Consider the following 18,389-nt stretch of genomic DNA (forward strand, 5'->3'; position numbering starts at 1 on the left):
CCCAAATACCCAACATGAAACACGCAACATAGAATGGCAACGAAAGGTAGCTTGTCGAAGCAACTACATAAATATGCAATGCATTAAGACTCCAGTTTTATTAAATCTTTTAAATAGGGCCGGATATGCTGCCAAACCCAACACCAAACACACACTCCCGTGATCTCCCGCATTACAACCACAAAGGTATGCAATCGGAGCATCACTACCAAACGCTACACCGTCGTGTAGACACTCGGCCAAGGTAACAACGTTACAAGACCCCAAAAATAGCACGGTTCACTACGAAGGCCAGACTTATCACGATCTTGGCACGCTTATAGTCTTTGCCTCCTACCACAAGCACCACGTACCAAGACCCCAAATTTTAAGATATTATGAAACATATGATTAAATCAACACATAGAATCATCAATATCTCAGCACAACCTCTCAACCATAAGCAATAGCATAAGAATCTAAAGATCACATATGCAATCGAATATAACCATTCAAACAATTCATATAACTCATGAAATCAATCAAGAATGCATGAGGATATGATTATGAAACTTAAACAATTATCCAGAACTCACTCAGTAACCAACGGAAAGCTTCTAATGATTCAGGCAGAGTTCTCGGCTATGGGACCCTAACTTGGATCGAACAGACGGGTTAAACTCGGCAGCCTCTCACTCCCACCTCAATTTCTCTTCACAAATCAAATGTGGTCGAGTTGGGCTTTTATAGGCAAGGGATTGGCGAGTCAGCATGTCCACGTGTCATGAGTATGGGCGAGTCACCAATCCACGTGTCATCTACCCGCGATGACACGTTCGCTACTCAAGCGGATGAGTGACACGTGGCCACCTAAATTTCGGCTCCAAGCTACTAATATTCGATTCCAAACAACTTTTCTTGGGCCCCAAGTTAGCCGAGCCACGCATCCTTGGCGCGGTCAACAGTCGGTCAACGCTTGGCAAGGCAAACTTTCGCCCGTGGCACGCCCGTTCTTGCCCAAACTTGCCCATTTGTGCCCATTCTTGCCCAAACTTGCCCTTTGATATTCTATGGTGTTTTGGGCACCTAAGGTCAATTGGCCATGCATTCGGGCAACTTTCGAAAATTCGGACTCTTGCCCGTGGTCGATGTCCTTACGCGGGTCACTACACTATCCGTTTGAGATTATGTGTGATGCATCAGATTACACAGTAGGAACTGTACTAGGCCAGATAATAGAGAAGAAGCTTCATGTCATATATTACGCCAGCCGGACGTTAGATGAAGCTCAAGGAAGATATGCAACAACTGAGAAGGAGCTTCTAGGTGTTGTATTCGCATTTGAGAAGTTCAAAAGCTATTTGGTTGGATCTAAGGTCCCTGTCTATACAGACCATGCAGCTTTGAGGCATTTGTATGCCAAGAAGGATACTAAACCAAGACTGTTGAGGATGATACTTCTGTTGCAAGAGTTTGACATGGAAACAATAGACAAGAAAGGCATTGAAAATGGTGCAGTCGACCATCTGTCAAGGATGAGAATTGAAGAACCTATTCCGATAAACGACTCAATACTAGAAGACCAACTCATGGTTGTAGAATTCTTCAGTGGGAGCTACAACATGAAAGAGTTCCACCAACTAAATGCTGTTGAGGGAAGATCTCCATGGTATGCTGATCACGTCAATTATTTGACATACAAGAAAGTGTCAAATATTCTGCAAGCAGGCTTTTGGTGGCCAACAATGTTTAAGGACGCTCACGAGTTTGTCCCAAAATGTGATTCATGCTGGAGAAATGAGATGCCTCATAACCCAATCTTGGAAGTGGAGATCTTTGATAAGTGTGCATTTTACATGTTTTGAGCATCCATTTGTTATCACTATTGCATCATATCACCACTGTTTTATACCATTTCTCATCATTTGTCATCACTTTGCATGGTTAGGATAGTTTTGCATGCATGTTGCATATATGTGTTGATTTCAGGTAATTTGGAGCTGTTGACTAGCTAATTGGAAGAAGCGGAAAGGAATCATGTCAAACCACTCGACCAGTCAAGATCTCAACAGACCACTCGACCCCCTGGTCGAGTAGAAGACCTCAGCACTCCACGTCACAACTTGACCCACATGGTCGAGTACGACCAGGACTACCACTCGATCACATTACTCGACCCCCTGGTCGAGTATCATCCCGTCCACCACATCACCTTCACTCGATCACACTACTCGACCACCTGGTCGAGTACCTTCATCACCTTCACTCGATCACTCTACCACCAAGCCGAGTACCACCATCCCTATCACTAGACTACATACTCGATTGCCAGCTTCAGAGTCTTCTTCATTCCGCACTCAACCAGACACTCGAGCACAAGGAAGAAAAGAAGACTCTAGCTTATCACTCGACCTCTCACTCGACCACCTGGGTCGAGTGCCGTTCTTAATCTGTCCCAAGACTGCGTCGTTTTGAGTATTAGGGTTTCACAAATATTTTGCTATAAGTAGCATGTACTTTACATTTTTGTTTATCTAAGTTTTATTCCGCAGACATTGTGTTCTTGACGTTTTTGAATCCGGGTTTCTCTTAATCTATTCAGTATTCAGTATTTGTTCTTGATTTCGTTTACTAAGTTGTTCATCCTGTTATCATCTTGGTATTACTCTGTTGTTATCATGCTTTCATTCTATTCAACGTTTATGTTCTCTGCAATGATGTCTGGGTAGTGAATAGGTTTCTGAGGATGGGTTAGAGTAGTTTAGAATTCTCAGTATGCTAGGTGGTTGAGTTTGATTTATAGATCCCTTCTGGATTAGTTGTTCTTAATGCCTATTGTTTTCTGATCAACTGAAATTTGAGCCAAGACATTTCTGCGCCCGAAAGGTGTTCGATGAAATGTCTTAACCACTTATTCCAGAGATTCGTGGCTCTGTACCAAGGTATTGGTTGCATGGAGCGCTTTGGCTTTAACTTGTTGATTCGTAATGCCTGTTAGGTTAGCTCTCGTCAATGGTGATTGAGTCTGGGACTGGTTTAACTTGAGGGTCTCTATTGCGGTGGCACTTAGACTTGGTTATCAAACTTGTTGTCTAGGGATAATTTATTGACCATGTCAATCACCTGTAAATTGAGGAAACGAAACTACTCAATTACCCCATCCTCGGGAATTTCTTTATCTAATTGATTTCTTTGTTTACTTTGCTATTGTTTATTGCATCTTGTTACATGTTACCTAGTTTTTGCATTTCTTGCTTGTTACTGGACTAGATATTCGACCACCCAGTTGTTTGGGAACAGACTGTGCAGTCGAGTATCTCTGTTACATTTTTTGTTTGCTACTCGACCTGTCACTTGACCACATTCAGTGCTCTGCAACGAGCTGTGTTGGTCGAGTGTTTTATTGTTTCTGCTTGATTTTCTGTTTCCTTCATGTTCACTTATGACTGCTAGAACACACCAAAACCTGTTATTGCTTGGCTTGACTCTGTGAACTCTGATTGCATCTTGATTGTTAGCATCACGCCCATTTGGATTGACAACCTAAAATACTACAACGACATGAATGGTGTTTTAGGATAATTGACTTAAAACCTATTATCAATCTTTGATGTATGGGGAATTTATTTTACGGGTCCATTCCCATCTTCATACGGTAACAAGTATATACTGGTCGCCGTAGATTATGTATCAAAGTGGGTCGAAGCTATTGTCAGTCCTACTAACGATGCAAAAGTTATGCTAAAGCTGTTCAAGACCATAATCTTCCAGAGATTTGGAGTTTCCAAGGTAGTAATCAGCGATGGGGGAAAGCATTTCATTAACAATATTTTTGAGAACCTCCTCAAGAAGCATGGAGTAAAGTACACGGTCGCCACCCCTTATCACCCACAGACAAGCGGGCAGGTTAAGATCTTCAACAAGGAGATAAAAATAATTTTGGAAAAGACTTTAGGGATTACAAGGAAAGACTGGTCTGCAAAGCTCGATGACGCACTCTGGGCTTACATGACAGCTTTCAAGACCCCCATTGGTACAACTCCCTTCAATCTTCTCTATGGAAAATCATGTCACCTACCTGTTGAGCTCGAGTTGAAAGCTATGTGGGCGGTTGATCCAGGAACTTTGACATAAAAACAGTTGAGGAGAAACGGTTGATCCAACTAAGTGACCTTGATGAGATACGTTTAGAAGCTTATGAGAGTTCCAAAATCTACAAGGAGAGGACTAAGCTTTTCCATGATAAGAAGATCATCACCAAGGATTTCCAGGTTGGAAATCAGGTGCTGCTATTCAATTCTCGCCTAAAACTCTTTCCAAGAAAGCTCAAGTCTAGATGGTTTGGCCCCTTCTGTGTCACTTAAGTCCGCCCTTATAGAGCAGTCACTCTAGCTGGTAAGAGTGGAGATTTTACAGTGAATGGTCAAAGGCTCAAGAAATACTTAACAGATCAAATCCTTCCAGAGGTGACGTCGGTTCATCTCCAGGAACTTCTTGATGATTAAAGAAGTAAGGGAGTCAAGCTAATGACTTCAAACAAGCTCACTTGGGAGGTGACGTCGGTTCATCTCCAGAGGTGACGTCGGTTCATCTCCAGGAACTTCTCTGTACATATGTTTGTTTTGTTTGTTATTTTTGATGCGTTTTACAAGTGTTTTCAAGAGATAACCGCCAATGTTTAAGTGCAATGGATCCAATCTCAGAGATTCACTCGACTGCATGCTGTAGAGATCGAGTGTCTGTGTGCAATCAAGTATAAACATGGTTTCAGTTGGAGCTCCAAGATGTCACTCGATCACACTGGTCACATGCTGATGAGGATCTGTAGTCGAGTAAGTTTGATGATTCAGATCCTTTATACTGGACCGTGTACTCGACAAACAGAGATTTACAGAGGATTTCATGATTTCCTGAGGTTTTGCCGAGTCAACAGGGAACTGAGATTAAAGACAAAACAACAGAGCGTGGACCACAAGCGTTTTCTCCCTAAAGATAAGATGGCGAGAGAATCACAAATTCAATCTCCACCACACCCTTTGAAATCGCCCTCATCCTAATAAAAAGTAAAGTTTACTCGACCCATCTCTCTTCATCTATCCACCGACACCACAAATCGCCCTCTCTCTCTCTCTCTCTCGTCCAACGAATTACTTGACCGCTGTGAAAAGAATCATCTACTCGACCACCCTTGCGCCGCCGCAGTCGAGTTCCCCATCTCATTAACTGTCAAAGCCTCAAGAACCACTTGATTTCAGCCGAGAACTACTCGATTTCAACCACTTGACTTGAACGCCTCACCACCATTACCAAGTTCACCATCTCTACTACTCGACAGTCGATTCGTGATTCTGTCCCTGCCAATTCTGCCTCACCAACGAAGTACTCGACCGCCTGATTTCACCCACTTTACATGACTTCCTCAGCTTTACTCGACCTCTGTTCTGTTCTACTTGATTCAAATCGTGAAAGAAGAACTCGGGAACGGTTCAGTTTACTCGAGTACTAGGTTGTACTCGACCAACTTGGTCTATTTTGTTGACTGTTGACCTCTGTTCTGTACTCGACTACCTCAGCTTTACTCGACCTCTGTTTTGCTCATTGTTTTCTCTTAGACTAACTTATTAACTTTTGAGCTTTGAGTTCTAAATCTTTTCAGGACTATCATGAGTAATTACAGTGACATTTTGTCAATGGATCCTGAATATCACATGGATGAGGCTGAGTCTTAATCTTCAAGACCAGAAAGAGAACATAGAGAGTATGATAATTTCATGAGAAAAGCTGAGATTGCTCGAGGGAAGAGAGCAATGACAGAGAGGTATGAGCTGATAGATGAGGAGCTGGAGGTCGAGTATATGCATGAGCATTCTCACAGAGCCACAAAACTTCTCCACAAGCCTGATGTATTGCCAGCTGAGGAGTATATCAGGCTCTTCTAGCTGAATGAGTTCTGCAGCACAAGATATCACTGCTTGACTACGCGGGTACAGCTTGAATTACTAGAGGATGTTCAGCACATGTACCAGAGTTGTCACCTGGAGACTCATATGGCTTACCCATATGTAGCTTATGGGGAAGAAACGATTTAGTTCCTCTCCACACTAAAAGTGGAGCTTTACCAAGGTATGACTTCTTATGATTTGGAAAGTGAAGGATTGGGATTCTTGCGATTCTCTGTGTATGGCCAGGATTATATGCTATCAATCACGCGCTTGGAAGGACTGTTTGGTTTCCCCAGTGGAACGGGGACTAAGCCCAAATTTGATAGAGAAGAGTTGAAAGATTTATGGATCACCATTGGCAGCTCTGTACCACTGAATTCTTCTAGATCCAAGAGCAATCAGATACGCAGTCCTATCATCAGGTACTTCTAGCGTTCTGTAGCCAATGTCCTCTACTCCCGAGAGATAACAGGGACTGTCACCAATACTTATATGGAGATGATCGTTATGGCTCTCAAAGGCACTCTCCGACAAACCAAGAAAAAGATGTCTCTCCAAGGTGAAACCAATGACACACCTCTCTATACTTCTTCTTATCCACCTGTTAGGATACAAGAGTTGGGCTGTTAGCAATAACCACAAGAGAGCACGAGGCGCTATTTGCATAGGGTGTGTTGTGACACCGATTCTGATCGCTTGTGGAGTCCCAATCACATCTGATGGACTTGAGCCACGGACAATGGATATCGAGCATCTACATCACTGGGAAATCCTAGAGTTCGCAATGATTGGCGACAGACATCGTTTCAGGCTTGAGCTCTCTACAGATAAGAAATCCAACATCCTTCTCCCTAGACCTGAGGTTACATGCATAATACAGGGAGATAACATTGATTTCAGGCCTGAGCTTGAAAACCTCTATTATGAGAACACTCAACCAACAGATGAGGATGTTCATACAGAAGAAGTTACTAAGGATGAGATGGATGAGGACAGAGAAGTGGAGTATGACACGAGAATGTATCATTTTAGTGAGCATGTACCTCCAGCGGGGGAGACCAAGAGTTTGAGTGAAGCTCATAGAAACAACAGCAAGTTGCAGAAGTGGTGCAAGGAACAAGATAAGTTACTCATTAAGTGCTTCAAGACTATCAAGTTTCTCAAGGAGAAGCTAAGTTGCTCCTCTTCTACTACAGCTATTCCACAGGGACAGCCCCCTCAGGACAAGCCATCGAGGTGATTTAAGTCTCACATGTCCCTGCTAGACATTCATCATTCGAATCCTGGGAGCACAATAGGAGGAAGAGGGCTATGCTCGTTCGCTCTAGTAGTAGATCACGCCTTATCCACTCGAGGAGATCACTCGATCGCGGTGGTGGCCGCAGCAGAAAAAGAGGTCGAGTACACTCAGGGCGGTGGTGGCCGCCACATAGGCAATGAGGTCGAGTACCCACACGCTGGAGCTGAGACAGAACAAGGCGACTCTTCAATGGCCTGGGAGCAGGCAGAGACAGCCATTGCCGACCAACTCGATTCATTCTTAGACTTAGGTAAGCGCCTCACTTCACCATTGTACTATATCATCTCTTGTTTATATTGTGTTGCTGTGACGTGTTTTATCCTGAATACTCTCTTCCAAATTTGGTCACATAGTGGACTGTGTGATTTAAGTTTGGGGGAGGGCTCAGGAGGTGTGTGTTGCATTGTATATACTCTTGAGTGTGCATTCATCTAAGGCATAGAAAAACCAAAAAAAATTGAAAAATATCAGAAAATGATTTCACAAAAACAGAGTGTTCATATAGTTGCATTGCATTTAGGATCGAGTCTAGAGTGTTTCGTTTAGGATTGTTGCATATGCATAGGGCATAACTCAGTGCCCTCGTTATTAGTTGTCTGATGCGCAGTCAATGAAATTAAAGTAAAATTGTACCATGCCTAGATTGCTCTACTCGATCACACTGTCATGATTTGATACCATTCCCTATCAATTTGAACCTAAATCTGATTTTCAATTATCATGTCTACGTCAATTTGAACTCATGGATACCCTAAAATACTTGGATTTTCTTATTCATTTTAACCACTCTTGTTAATCTAAGTAGCTGACTCTCCTTATTAGTGCAGTTAATCCGAACCCAAACCTAAACTTTCTTTCAAGCCCTATATCACTTGTTAGTGTTTGTGAGGTCTTATTCCGATTAAGCTTGGTAGAAAGTATTAGGTTTGTAGCGACATAGATAGTGTCTCATGTAGTTCTAGTTCGCGTTATCCGAATTATATAGAACTAGGTGGGCGCTTATACTCTGGGTTGGGATGTGTCTAAAAGAAAGAAAAGGGTGGATTCATTGGTAAGGAAAGGTAAAAGACTCTAGGGTGAAGTAAGCTAAAGAAGCAGAAAAAATCTAGTAAAGGTTTTGGGATTTGTAAAGAAAAGAAAAGGATTCTTGTTAGCTAATGAAGAAGGGCAAAAGCCCTCAGTTTTAAAATTTTTTAACAGGAACCTTAGTTGTTAAAGAAATTCAAATCCGCTAGATATATCAAAGTGTTGAGAAAGCTTCTCCTAGAGTTAAGAGAAAAGAAAAGAATGATTAGCAAAAGGGCTTAAAAGATTCATGAATGCAAAGGGTAGATTTAAGTTCTTAATTTGGGACTAGGATGGGATTACCATTAGAGCTTCATTGGTTATACTCTGGGTAAATGGGATCTTATCTCTGTATGCATAGCTTGAGACTTACCTTTAGCATTCTACTAAAGCTTAATCATTTTTGAGAGATCCCCTGTTACTGAAGCCTATTCTGTAAGGGACCATCTTTGTCTCTTGACCTATACCTTAGCCTAATGAGTTTATTGATGATGCATTGCTTGATTCACGTTCCAGAACTAATAAATGTTAAAGGCATGGGTAGATTTGAAAACATGTGTAGGTCGAGCATAATAGTCGGATTGATTAATAACAAGGCATGGCTAACGTTTTTTTGAGTAGAATTCAATCATATCGCAGCTTAGAACTACCAACTTGGACATTGATTTCATCTGATTTATCTGGTGTTTGGCTTTGAGTCCCCGCTTTCAAACCTCACCTCCAGCTTGTTCTTAATTGTTTGCTTGAGGGCAACCAAAGACTAAATCTGGGGGAGTTGATAAGTGTGCATTTTTCATGTTTTAAGCATCCATTTGTCATCATTTTAGCATCATATGAAGATTGTTTTATACCATTTCTCATCATTTATCATCACTTTGCATGTTTAGGATAGTTTTGCATGCATGTTGCATATTTGTGTTGTTTAAGGTGATTTGGAGTTGTTGGCGAGCTAATTGGAAGAAGTGGACCTGGTCATATTTTTTATATTAAAAAGTAATACTTTGATTTCGAGCTTCTTCCTCTGCCGTCTTCTTCCCCCGATGAGCTTTATTCTGCTGCATTTGTTGCCGTTTTTTCTCCTCCTTCAAGGTGCGTCAAGCTACGAAGTCCAGGTACGTGCATCGAGTTAGAGAGAGTTTCAAAAGCTTTCAATTAGGAATTACATATTTTGAGATTCAGTCCAATTAGATTTGGATTATTGTGTTTTAGTACATACATTAGAAGTTTAAATATAGTTTCACGGTCGATTTGCTCTATAAATGGGTAAAATATGATTTCACATGCTGATTCGTACTGAATTGAACTCGAATCCAATCTTTGTTCTTGTCGCAAATATAATACTGGTAGAACTAGGTATAGTTGTACCGAAACAAATGGTTTTTATATAGATAGTATGTTTTAATAGCATTAGTATTACTTACACATGTAGTACTTCATTTATGTATTAGTATTAGTGACACATGTAGTATTTCAGAATTAGGACTAGTATTACTGAAAATGTAGTAGAACCGGTAATACTAGTAATATTGACTGAGTATAGGTATTGTTTTGGCAGGATACAATGAGAGAGAACGTGATCATATATTTTAAACTCGAAGGTTGTATGTATAGTTGTATGATGAAGACATTAGGGGAGAAGATAACTCTCTCCATGTTAGAATATAGAATATTGACGAAGCTTGGATTAGATGAAAATAAGGTTAAATTCCATATAAGGTACACTCCATCGTTGTTCAGAGTAGAGGAAGAGATGAACATTCATGATGATGAGGATGTCCTTATTAATATAACATCCGCAAAAAATAACCGGAGAAGTGTTTTGGTTGTGGAGGAGATCTCTAAACCGCTCGAGCAATTGCCAAAGCAATTGTCTAGAGTTGAGAAAAGTTATGTTGGTAAGAACTATGCGGAGTTGAATTCAGCGGAGGATGAAATGAGAGTGGATAATGCTGCCCTCATCGTCTGCTTAGAAGAGGAACAATGAACTACCCAACAACTTGAGGAAATAGTGGAGGAGGATCACTAGACTCAAGAAGATGAAACACGTGATGAAACCGTTGATGAGTCTAGGAATAATTATGATAGGGGGAACAATATGTTGAGCCGCCGCCTGCTGTAGAACCGGTCAGTTTAAAAGAATGAGAAGACGAAATTGGTTTGACCTTATCTCAAGTATTTCCAAACAATGCAACATTGCACGAGGTGGTGGATAGAGCTGCATTTGTTAACAATTTTGGTTAGGTGATTAAGAAGTCGGATAAGGAGAAGTATGCCCTAAAGTGTGCCAAAGAAACATGTTTTTGGCGTTTACGAGCGTCAAATATCCGTAATACAGATATCTTATGGATTAGAAGGTACAATAAGATGCATAGTTGCACTCGGCTAAGTAAAGTTACTAGTAGGATCAGAAAAAGGAAAGACAACCCACAATTAGTTGTAGCTCTTCTTCATGATCATTTTCTGGGACATGGAAACTCTAGTTCCAAGGGTTATCGTGGAGCTGGTTCAAACAAAATTAGGTGTGAAAGTATCATACTCGACAACACTAAGGGGGAACTATAATGCAATTTGTGATTTAAAAGGTAGCCCAGAAGAAAGTTACAAGGATATCAATAGTTATTTGTACATGTTGAAGAAGGTAAATGATGGTATAATAACTTATCTAAAATTGGATGAGAATGATAAATTTTAGTACATATTCATAGCTATGGGAGCTAGCATTGAAGGCTATAGAGTAATGAGGAAAGTTATTATTGTGGATGCAAAACATTTGAAGAACGGATATGGTGGTGTGATAGTATTTGCCTCGGCTCAAGACCCTAATCTTTACCATTACATCATAGCGTTTGAAGTACTCAGCGGTGAGAATGATGCTAGTTGGGATTGGTTTTTTGAGAAGCTAAAAACGGTTGTACCCGATACTTCTGAATTGGTTTTCATGAGCGACATAAATGCAAGCCTCATAAAGGGCATACAGAACGTGTATACCGTAGCTCATCACGGGTAATGTATTTGGCATTTGTCCCAAAATGTGAAAGGGCATGCTACTAACACTAACAAAGACGTACTCGCATGGAAGTTCATGGAGTTAAGTCAGATTTACACCGTGGCTAAGTTCAATTGGGAGTATAGATTGTTTAAGTTGAGATATCCTTCGGCGACCAAGTATTTCAGGGATACAACCGTGAAAGAAAAATAGGCAATGTGTTGTTTCCCCAGAGAAAGATACAACTTAGATACAAGCAATTGTGTGGAATTTTTGAACAATTCCGGATGGTCGGGTGTGGCGGTTTCTGTTATGATGTGCTATAGACTTGATTGCTTTACTTGATTACGATATGTTTATTGTGGCCTAGTGAGACGGGACGACCGCTCTCACTATGCAATGCTTGCTTATGCCTCCTTTGTGATGCAGGAAAAGAGGGTAATGTGCGTGGCTAACCAGTTCGCGGGACTAGGGCAAGGAAAAGAGGATGATGGATTTTCTGTTATGTTTTATTTTGGGTAACTTATGTTGTTGGTTAGACTGGTAATAAATTGTGGTGAATATCAACTTGTCTAAGAACCTCATTTGCTTAATAAAACGAATCGATTTAAGTTATTTCCGCTTGTGCATGAATTTGACTTGTTTAATAATCAGATTATCGCTTAAACTATGTCTATCGAATTGGTAAAAATGTTTAACACGGTTAGTCCGTTTGGCTGGCGGTTAATCGGCCTTAGGCAAATCGGGTTAGGGCATTTCAATTTCCCTCAAGAAATTTCATGTTTTGGCCATAACTTCTCTCTACATTTCCGTGTAATTCAACCATAATTTCACCCTATCTCTTCATACAAATAGTTTTAAAACCTATTCCGAGCTTTTAATCAGTTTAGAATTTAAATTCTCTCGGTTATAAACTTGATTCTCTTCCACTTTGATCTACGTTGGCTTGTGTTTATAACTATCCTACAGAAACTCATCGCCAGACACATGGATTCTGAAGAAGCAAAGAGAAGGTGATTTTACGCGAGCTATAGCAAGAGGATTTGCAATCATCAACGAAAGGATTCCAGTCCGCAATGCTAATGCCATGAATGAACGTTGTGCTTGACTATAACGCTGAGAAGAAAGGCCGAGCACAGCCTCACCGTTTTATATGAGTCGTCGTTCGGCTAGGGAGAGAGAGGAGATCGCCAGAGCAAAGAGGATCTTTGAAGCTGCACAAGAAAGGGAAGAACATCCAGTCTTAGAGGTGGAAGCATCTGAAGAAGATGTTGAGGTTATTGAAAATAACTCGCCAGCCCCAACATGAAGAAAGAATAGGCCAAGGAGGAGGATAGAACCCACCTTAGAGGAGCACTATCAGTACTTGATGGAACTTAAGTTTGAAGGCACCAGATACCTCCACAGGCCAACAATGCAAGCACTTGGAATCTGCAGAGATGTGGAGTATCTGATGGAGAAGGCCAACCTCGAAACCTTCTAGACTTACAAGTTTGAAGGGTACAAGAAGGAGAGTTCCAACTCCTTACAACCATCAAGGTCCATTTCTCTTCTGGTGAAAGTGAAAGAGAAAAAGGAAGGTTATGATGCATAACCTTTATCGTGGAGAGGAACCACTTTTCCTTAACCATCAGAAAACTTGAGGTTGTGTTTGGATTTCCTACGAAACTCGGAATCCTCCAAAACTTTGACAAGGACGATGTAGTGACCCTCGTTAAGGGGTAAGCGGTTTAGCGGAAAACATCGAGGAACGTGTGAGGAAGAACTAGAAGAGAAAGGAACTAGTTAAAGGGAAGAAAGCCAAAGAGATGGGCAAGGCAAAAATGAGTGTGGTCAAATCTAGTTTGAAATGGGGTCATCCGGGGCAAACCCAAAACGAGAGAAAGTTGTCCCAAATACATGGCCGATTGACCATATGTGCCCAAAAGGTGATAACCCATCAAAGGGCAAAAGAAATAACTATTTGGGCAAGAATGAGCAAGAATAGGAAAGAAAGGGCAAGAATGGTCAACACGGGTGTGCCGCGGGCAAAGATTGTCCCGCCAGGTGTTGACCGCGCCATGGACTCTCGGGCCAGATTACTTGGAGGCCAAGCAAAGTTTCTTAGAGCCGAATTTAGGTGGAGTGGAGCCGAATCCACCACCCTTACATCTGAAGTTTCCCCTTCCACGTGTCCACATCCCGTTAAGGTCGTATATATGTCATCACGGGAGGATGACACATGTACCTGATGACGCGCCCTTGCCAGCCCTATATAAACCCATTCAACCTCGAAAATGTTCGAAGAGGAAAAAAGAGGGAAACCATGAGGATGCTGATATAGCTCAAATTGCCTTAAGCTTACTTTATTAAATAAGAGATCGTCGTTAGCACTTAAGGGTCGAATTCCACTGAGCTCTCGATGTTCACACAATAGACTTATGATGATTTCAATTAAGCTAGACAAATTTTACGAATGTAAAAGATAGTAAAAATGAGTTGTAGATTCAGGAGATTAAAGTGTCGGGTCTAAGGAATTATCTCGGGATATAGATAAATTGCATATCTAGCTAATATTAGGATTGTTATCGCACCGTTCTCAAACTCAAACTATGATTTTAGAATAACCGGTGGCGTTTCGCAAAAATCTGTATGCCTAGAGCTAAGATTATCAGAGAAGCCGAGAAATCCTATTCTAAAGCATGCATTATTATCACGTTTGATTAGTTCACCTAGTATCTAAACCAGAGCCCTTCTATGAGCCTACCTGTTCTTTCTTAAATACTTAGGCTCATCTATGATAGTTCTGATAACAAGTACCTATGGCGGGTATACCTATTATCTAATATTAAGTTCTAGGTGATCATCTAAAACTAGAAGAAAGAACAATCAAGAAGAAGAACTCTAAGAATAATCGTAAGGGGTTTTCGATCTACTAATCCATCTAAATCCCGATTGAGACTCCCTAAACCCAACAAAGTGATTACTCACACATGATTAAAGTAACACACATCAAAGTATGAATAAAAAATCAATACTAGCAAGAAGGGAGTAAGGAATATCTTTTCGAACGGGAGTCTCCACATGGTTTTGCACCTAAAGTACAAAAGAGATAAGGAGATTAGCCTCTCCAAGCTTAGGTCTAAACATTGACCTTTAAAACTAGGGAATATTAGGCAATGAAGCACTTTTTGAGTTTCAATTAGGCAATGGAGCACTTAGAAGGGAGTAGGCACTTTTTTAAGTTTTTTTACCATAACCCCCCAGATTTCAGTTAACCATAGTTACTTTCCTCTTATTTACAAATAAAATATTATTTTTCTTCCTTCTCTTCTCTTTCTTCCTTCTTCCTCTCTCCCAAATGATGTGACATCTCTCTCAAATCTCAATTACACTTCTCTTCTCCTTCTTCCTCTCTCCCAACACTGACTCCATTTATGGCCCACGAAATTGGAATCTCATACTTCCTCTACTTTTGATTCTCTTTTCTGGGTTTGTCGTTTTATGGGTTGATTTTGTATAGTCAAAACTGAGAAAACAAGAAGACTTCTTTTGGTTTTCTTATTTTGAAGAAGATAAGTCTAGGGTTTCTAAATTTTCTGGGTTTTCTGGGGTTTTGTGTGTTCTTTGATTGGATTTGATTATTGGGTAATTTCCTTGGTGGAAGAGGTGGAAGAGGGATAATGATGATGGTGGTAATAATGGTGATGGTTTTGATGAATCAAAGAAGACATGGTGGTTGAATACACTACAAGAAAACAGGAGATAAACGACTTACAAGTCAGTCGTTTCGTAGTCGTAAATGATGATAATGTGACTAATCCGCGACTAAAGACAGTAGTCAATATTCCATAGTCGCTAAGTCATGTAGTCGTTAATTAGTCGTCGACCAACGACAATATTACGAGTACAGCCTAAACAGTATAAATTCGTGATTATGTAGTCGTATTAATTGGGCACCTATTTGGCGACCATTTTACGATTAATAGTACTATACAGAGCGTGTGAAACATGGAGTCGTTAAGTAGTCGTTAATGTTTTACGTCAAAATTACGACTACTATGCGATTAAATATTCTGAACCCTGGGTATGTTTCTAGTTGTCGTAAAATAGTCGTAAAACGTGTTACGATAATTCGATGACTGTTGGACGATTAATTGTACTGTACCAGGGATACGATTCTTTTAGTCATATAATAGTCGTATAAATGTATACGACTATTATATGTCTCTTTCACGATTAGGTTATGACTAATTTGGTTAGTCTATGACTAATTTGGTTAGTCTGATAATAGTCGGTAATTTTTGTGACTATTTTACGACTACTGTACGACTAAGTTGCTACTTATTTACTACTATTTTGCGACTACTAGTTTGGTCCGAATAAGAATTTGGTCATCTATTGTTGGGTTTCTTGTTTGTTGTTTAAAGTCATTGATTGTTCTCGTTTGTTATCTAAAATGCTATAAAATATGAAAAGACATATACACATATATTGAAAATCAAGTTCAAATACATAAAATTATCTTGTTTCTAAACAAACAACTTATTCAAAGAAAGTTAAGTTCAACTAGTGTTTGGAAACCTAAAACTATGGATCATTAGATGGTGGAGTACTTGGGATACGCTCTGTGGCTGTGGAAGAGTGAGTGGCCATGAAGTCCAAGAACTGCGGATCAGTTTGGCGGAGATACTTCTCGACTAAGGACAAGTGCTCGAGCTTTTCCTTTTGATCAGCTGTAACTCGGGCTGAATCGGCTTCTCGGGCAGCAATCTCAACATCTCGCTTCTCATTATATGCAGCCTGCTCTTCAATTTGCTGCTGAGCTTCCTGCAGCCGTTCTTCTAAGGCTTTAAAGGATGAGTCTTCGGGGAGTTGTTGGCGGTTGGCACTGCCTAGAGTGTCTTTAAGACATCCAAGTCCATAAGGATTGCCTCTTGAATCCCTTTCTGTGGAATGCAAGAAATAGAGAGGAAGATAATTAGTGACAGAACGCAACATTGGACTCTAAGACTCTGAATTAGACTGCAACATCTTACCTCGAGAAAGATGGCTGTATACTCATCTAGTGTGAGATCCCGAGGACGTGAAGAGCCACCAGACACAGCAGAAGCAGCCGCCTCTCGTTCAGACAACTTCTCTCTCACATTATGCTCATAAGTTAGAGCAATCTTCTCCGCCTTCCGATCAACATAAGTGCCATCCGAATTAGTGTGTGTTTGGATGAACACCTCACTAAGAGGGACCTCTTCCTGCAAACACAGATCACAATCTTCATAAGTCAACAGACTATAGAACTTCATAACATCACACACAGTAAAACGAACATCACTAATAGACATGAGATTTTGCAGAAACACTTACCAATTCATCTTGGATTTCTTGGAAAAACTTTGGCCTGGAGTAGTGGATGTGAGGACCGAGACTGTTACGGTCAGATAGACGAGCTTTGGAATAGGTCTAACTCATTTTCTGTGCTTCTTCTATGTCCCATTAAGCATACATTGTTCCCCACAGAGTTTCTCCAATCCATGGAGGCTACTCTCGACTTCTCCTTGCGGTGCTAACCATGTCCTTTAAGCGCCTCTTAACAATCTCATTGAAGTAGTATTGGACTGTCCATGTTATTAAGGGATCACAGTGGTGAGTTTTCTACAAAAAAAGTGAGAAGTTAGTGAACACTTGAAAGATTAAATAGTAAAGTCTAAAGAAAGTTGGCGATATACAAGAAGCTTACCGCAAACTCTAAAAAAAATCTTTCTCTTTTATCCAATGGCGAACAAGACCAATTATAGTAGGGAGCACTGAACTTTTGAGTAAAAATCTGTGTGATCTTTCTAACCAATTTAGATCCTCTGTCGCGAGTAAACCTCCAAACACATGCAACAATGAAAGAATTAAACATGTTAAAAATCCAAAACACTACAACTAGAGCAGACTATATAACTGAACAAGAGTTTATCTACACAGACAAAGAACACGAGTAACAAGAGAACATGATTCACAACAGAACCTATTAGTTCATGTCACCAAATGCTAAGTTAAACAATCAACAAATGTTCCACAATAGTTCATGATTCACAACAGAACACCATATAGAACATAACAAGAGCACACACAGTATAGATATTAACAAGATTCTACACAAGTACAAGAAATGCAGATCCTAAATGTCTAAACCGAAAACATGCTAAGTTGAACAATCAACAAATGTTCCAGAATAGTTCATGATTCACAACAGAACACAATATAGAACATAACAAGAGCACAGACAGTATAGAACTTAACAAGATTCTACACGAGTATAGAACAAAGGCAGATCCTAAATGTCTAAGCTGAAAATTTGCTAAGTGCAACAGTCAATTATGAGAGCATGATTCTACACAATTATAGAACTGAACAAGGTCATTCTGAAAACATGCAAAGACATCTAAGTCTACTATGTTCCGACAACCCATAACAAACATTCAATTCCAAAAACCATCATTCACAACTATGTTCCACAACAAGCCATTCTTTATAACAGAACACGAGTTATACATTACACAGGCTAAGAACACGAGAAGAAATTAGAGGAAGAGAACATACCACTCGTTTTTTGGTGTGGGAATCGGAGACAAGACACAACACCATTGTTCCCTGTTTGGCACTGAGAGTATCACTTGCAGAGCCACCGCCGAGTCTTCTTGTAGCTCCAGCAACGTCCCAAGAACTTCCTCTTAGAAGTTGTTCCCTTGAGACAAAGGGTGGCTGTTAGCTGGAGTGTCTGGATTTGGCGACTGAGGAGAACCTTGCTGAGCAGGCTCTGTTGGCAGTGGATTGTAGTGGACCTCTTCAGATAGAGGCGGTGGATAGTTGTATACGTGCGGGGGGGGGGGGGGGGGGCAGACGTTGAAGGGCCTTGTTGTTGAGCCGGCTCCATCGCAGGAACTTGAACCGTTGGCGCCGGAGTGAAGTTGTATTGCTGAGGAAGATTAGCAGGTCTTGCGGTCGTGGATTCGCCATTTCTCTGAGTGACGTTCGGCGTCGTCTTACGCTTTCGGGAGAAACCTTGACCGGTGTTAGGCATGATAGATCGACGGAGGGATTGAAGAGATCAAAGAGATGAAGAAGAGATCCAAAGATCGAGTGAGAGAAG

The 18,389-nt window shown here is 40.7% G+C and overlaps 5 pseudogenes across 5 annotated transcripts; 4 read left to right on the top strand and 1 right to left on the bottom strand.

Annotated features, from left to right (window-relative positions):
• Positions 1 to 1,049: 1,049 nt before the first annotated feature.
• Positions 1,050 to 4,481, top strand: AT3G33154 (annotated as a pseudogene; the record flags this gene model as incomplete). The annotated part of the gene is made up of 1 exon: positions 1,050 to 4,481.
• A 666-nt stretch (positions 4,482 to 5,147) lies between these two features.
• On the top strand, positions 5,148 to 7,471 carry AT3G33157 (annotated as a pseudogene; the record flags this gene model as incomplete). Its single annotated transcript has 1 exon — positions 5,148 to 7,471.
• A 2,376-nt stretch (positions 7,472 to 9,847) lies between these two features.
• On the top strand, positions 9,848 to 11,659 carry AT3G33160 (annotated as a pseudogene; the record flags this gene model as incomplete). The annotated part of the gene is made up of 1 exon: positions 9,848 to 11,659.
• Positions 11,660 to 12,259: 600 nt separating this feature from the next.
• AT3G33163 lies at positions 12,260 to 13,613 on the top strand (annotated as a pseudogene; the record flags this gene model as incomplete). The annotated part of the gene is made up of 1 exon: positions 12,260 to 13,613.
• Positions 13,614 to 15,844: 2,231 nt separating this feature from the next.
• On the bottom strand, positions 15,845 to 18,320 carry AT3G33166 (annotated as a pseudogene; the record flags this gene model as incomplete). Its single annotated transcript has 1 exon — positions 15,845 to 18,320.
• Between the last annotated feature and the right edge of the window lie 69 nt (positions 18,321 to 18,389).

The sequence above is a fragment of the Arabidopsis thaliana genome, chromosome 3 (assembly GCF_000001735.4).
Source record: "Arabidopsis thaliana chromosome 3, partial sequence".
NCBI classification, from domain to species: Eukaryota; Viridiplantae; Streptophyta; class Magnoliopsida; order Brassicales; family Brassicaceae; genus Arabidopsis; species Arabidopsis thaliana.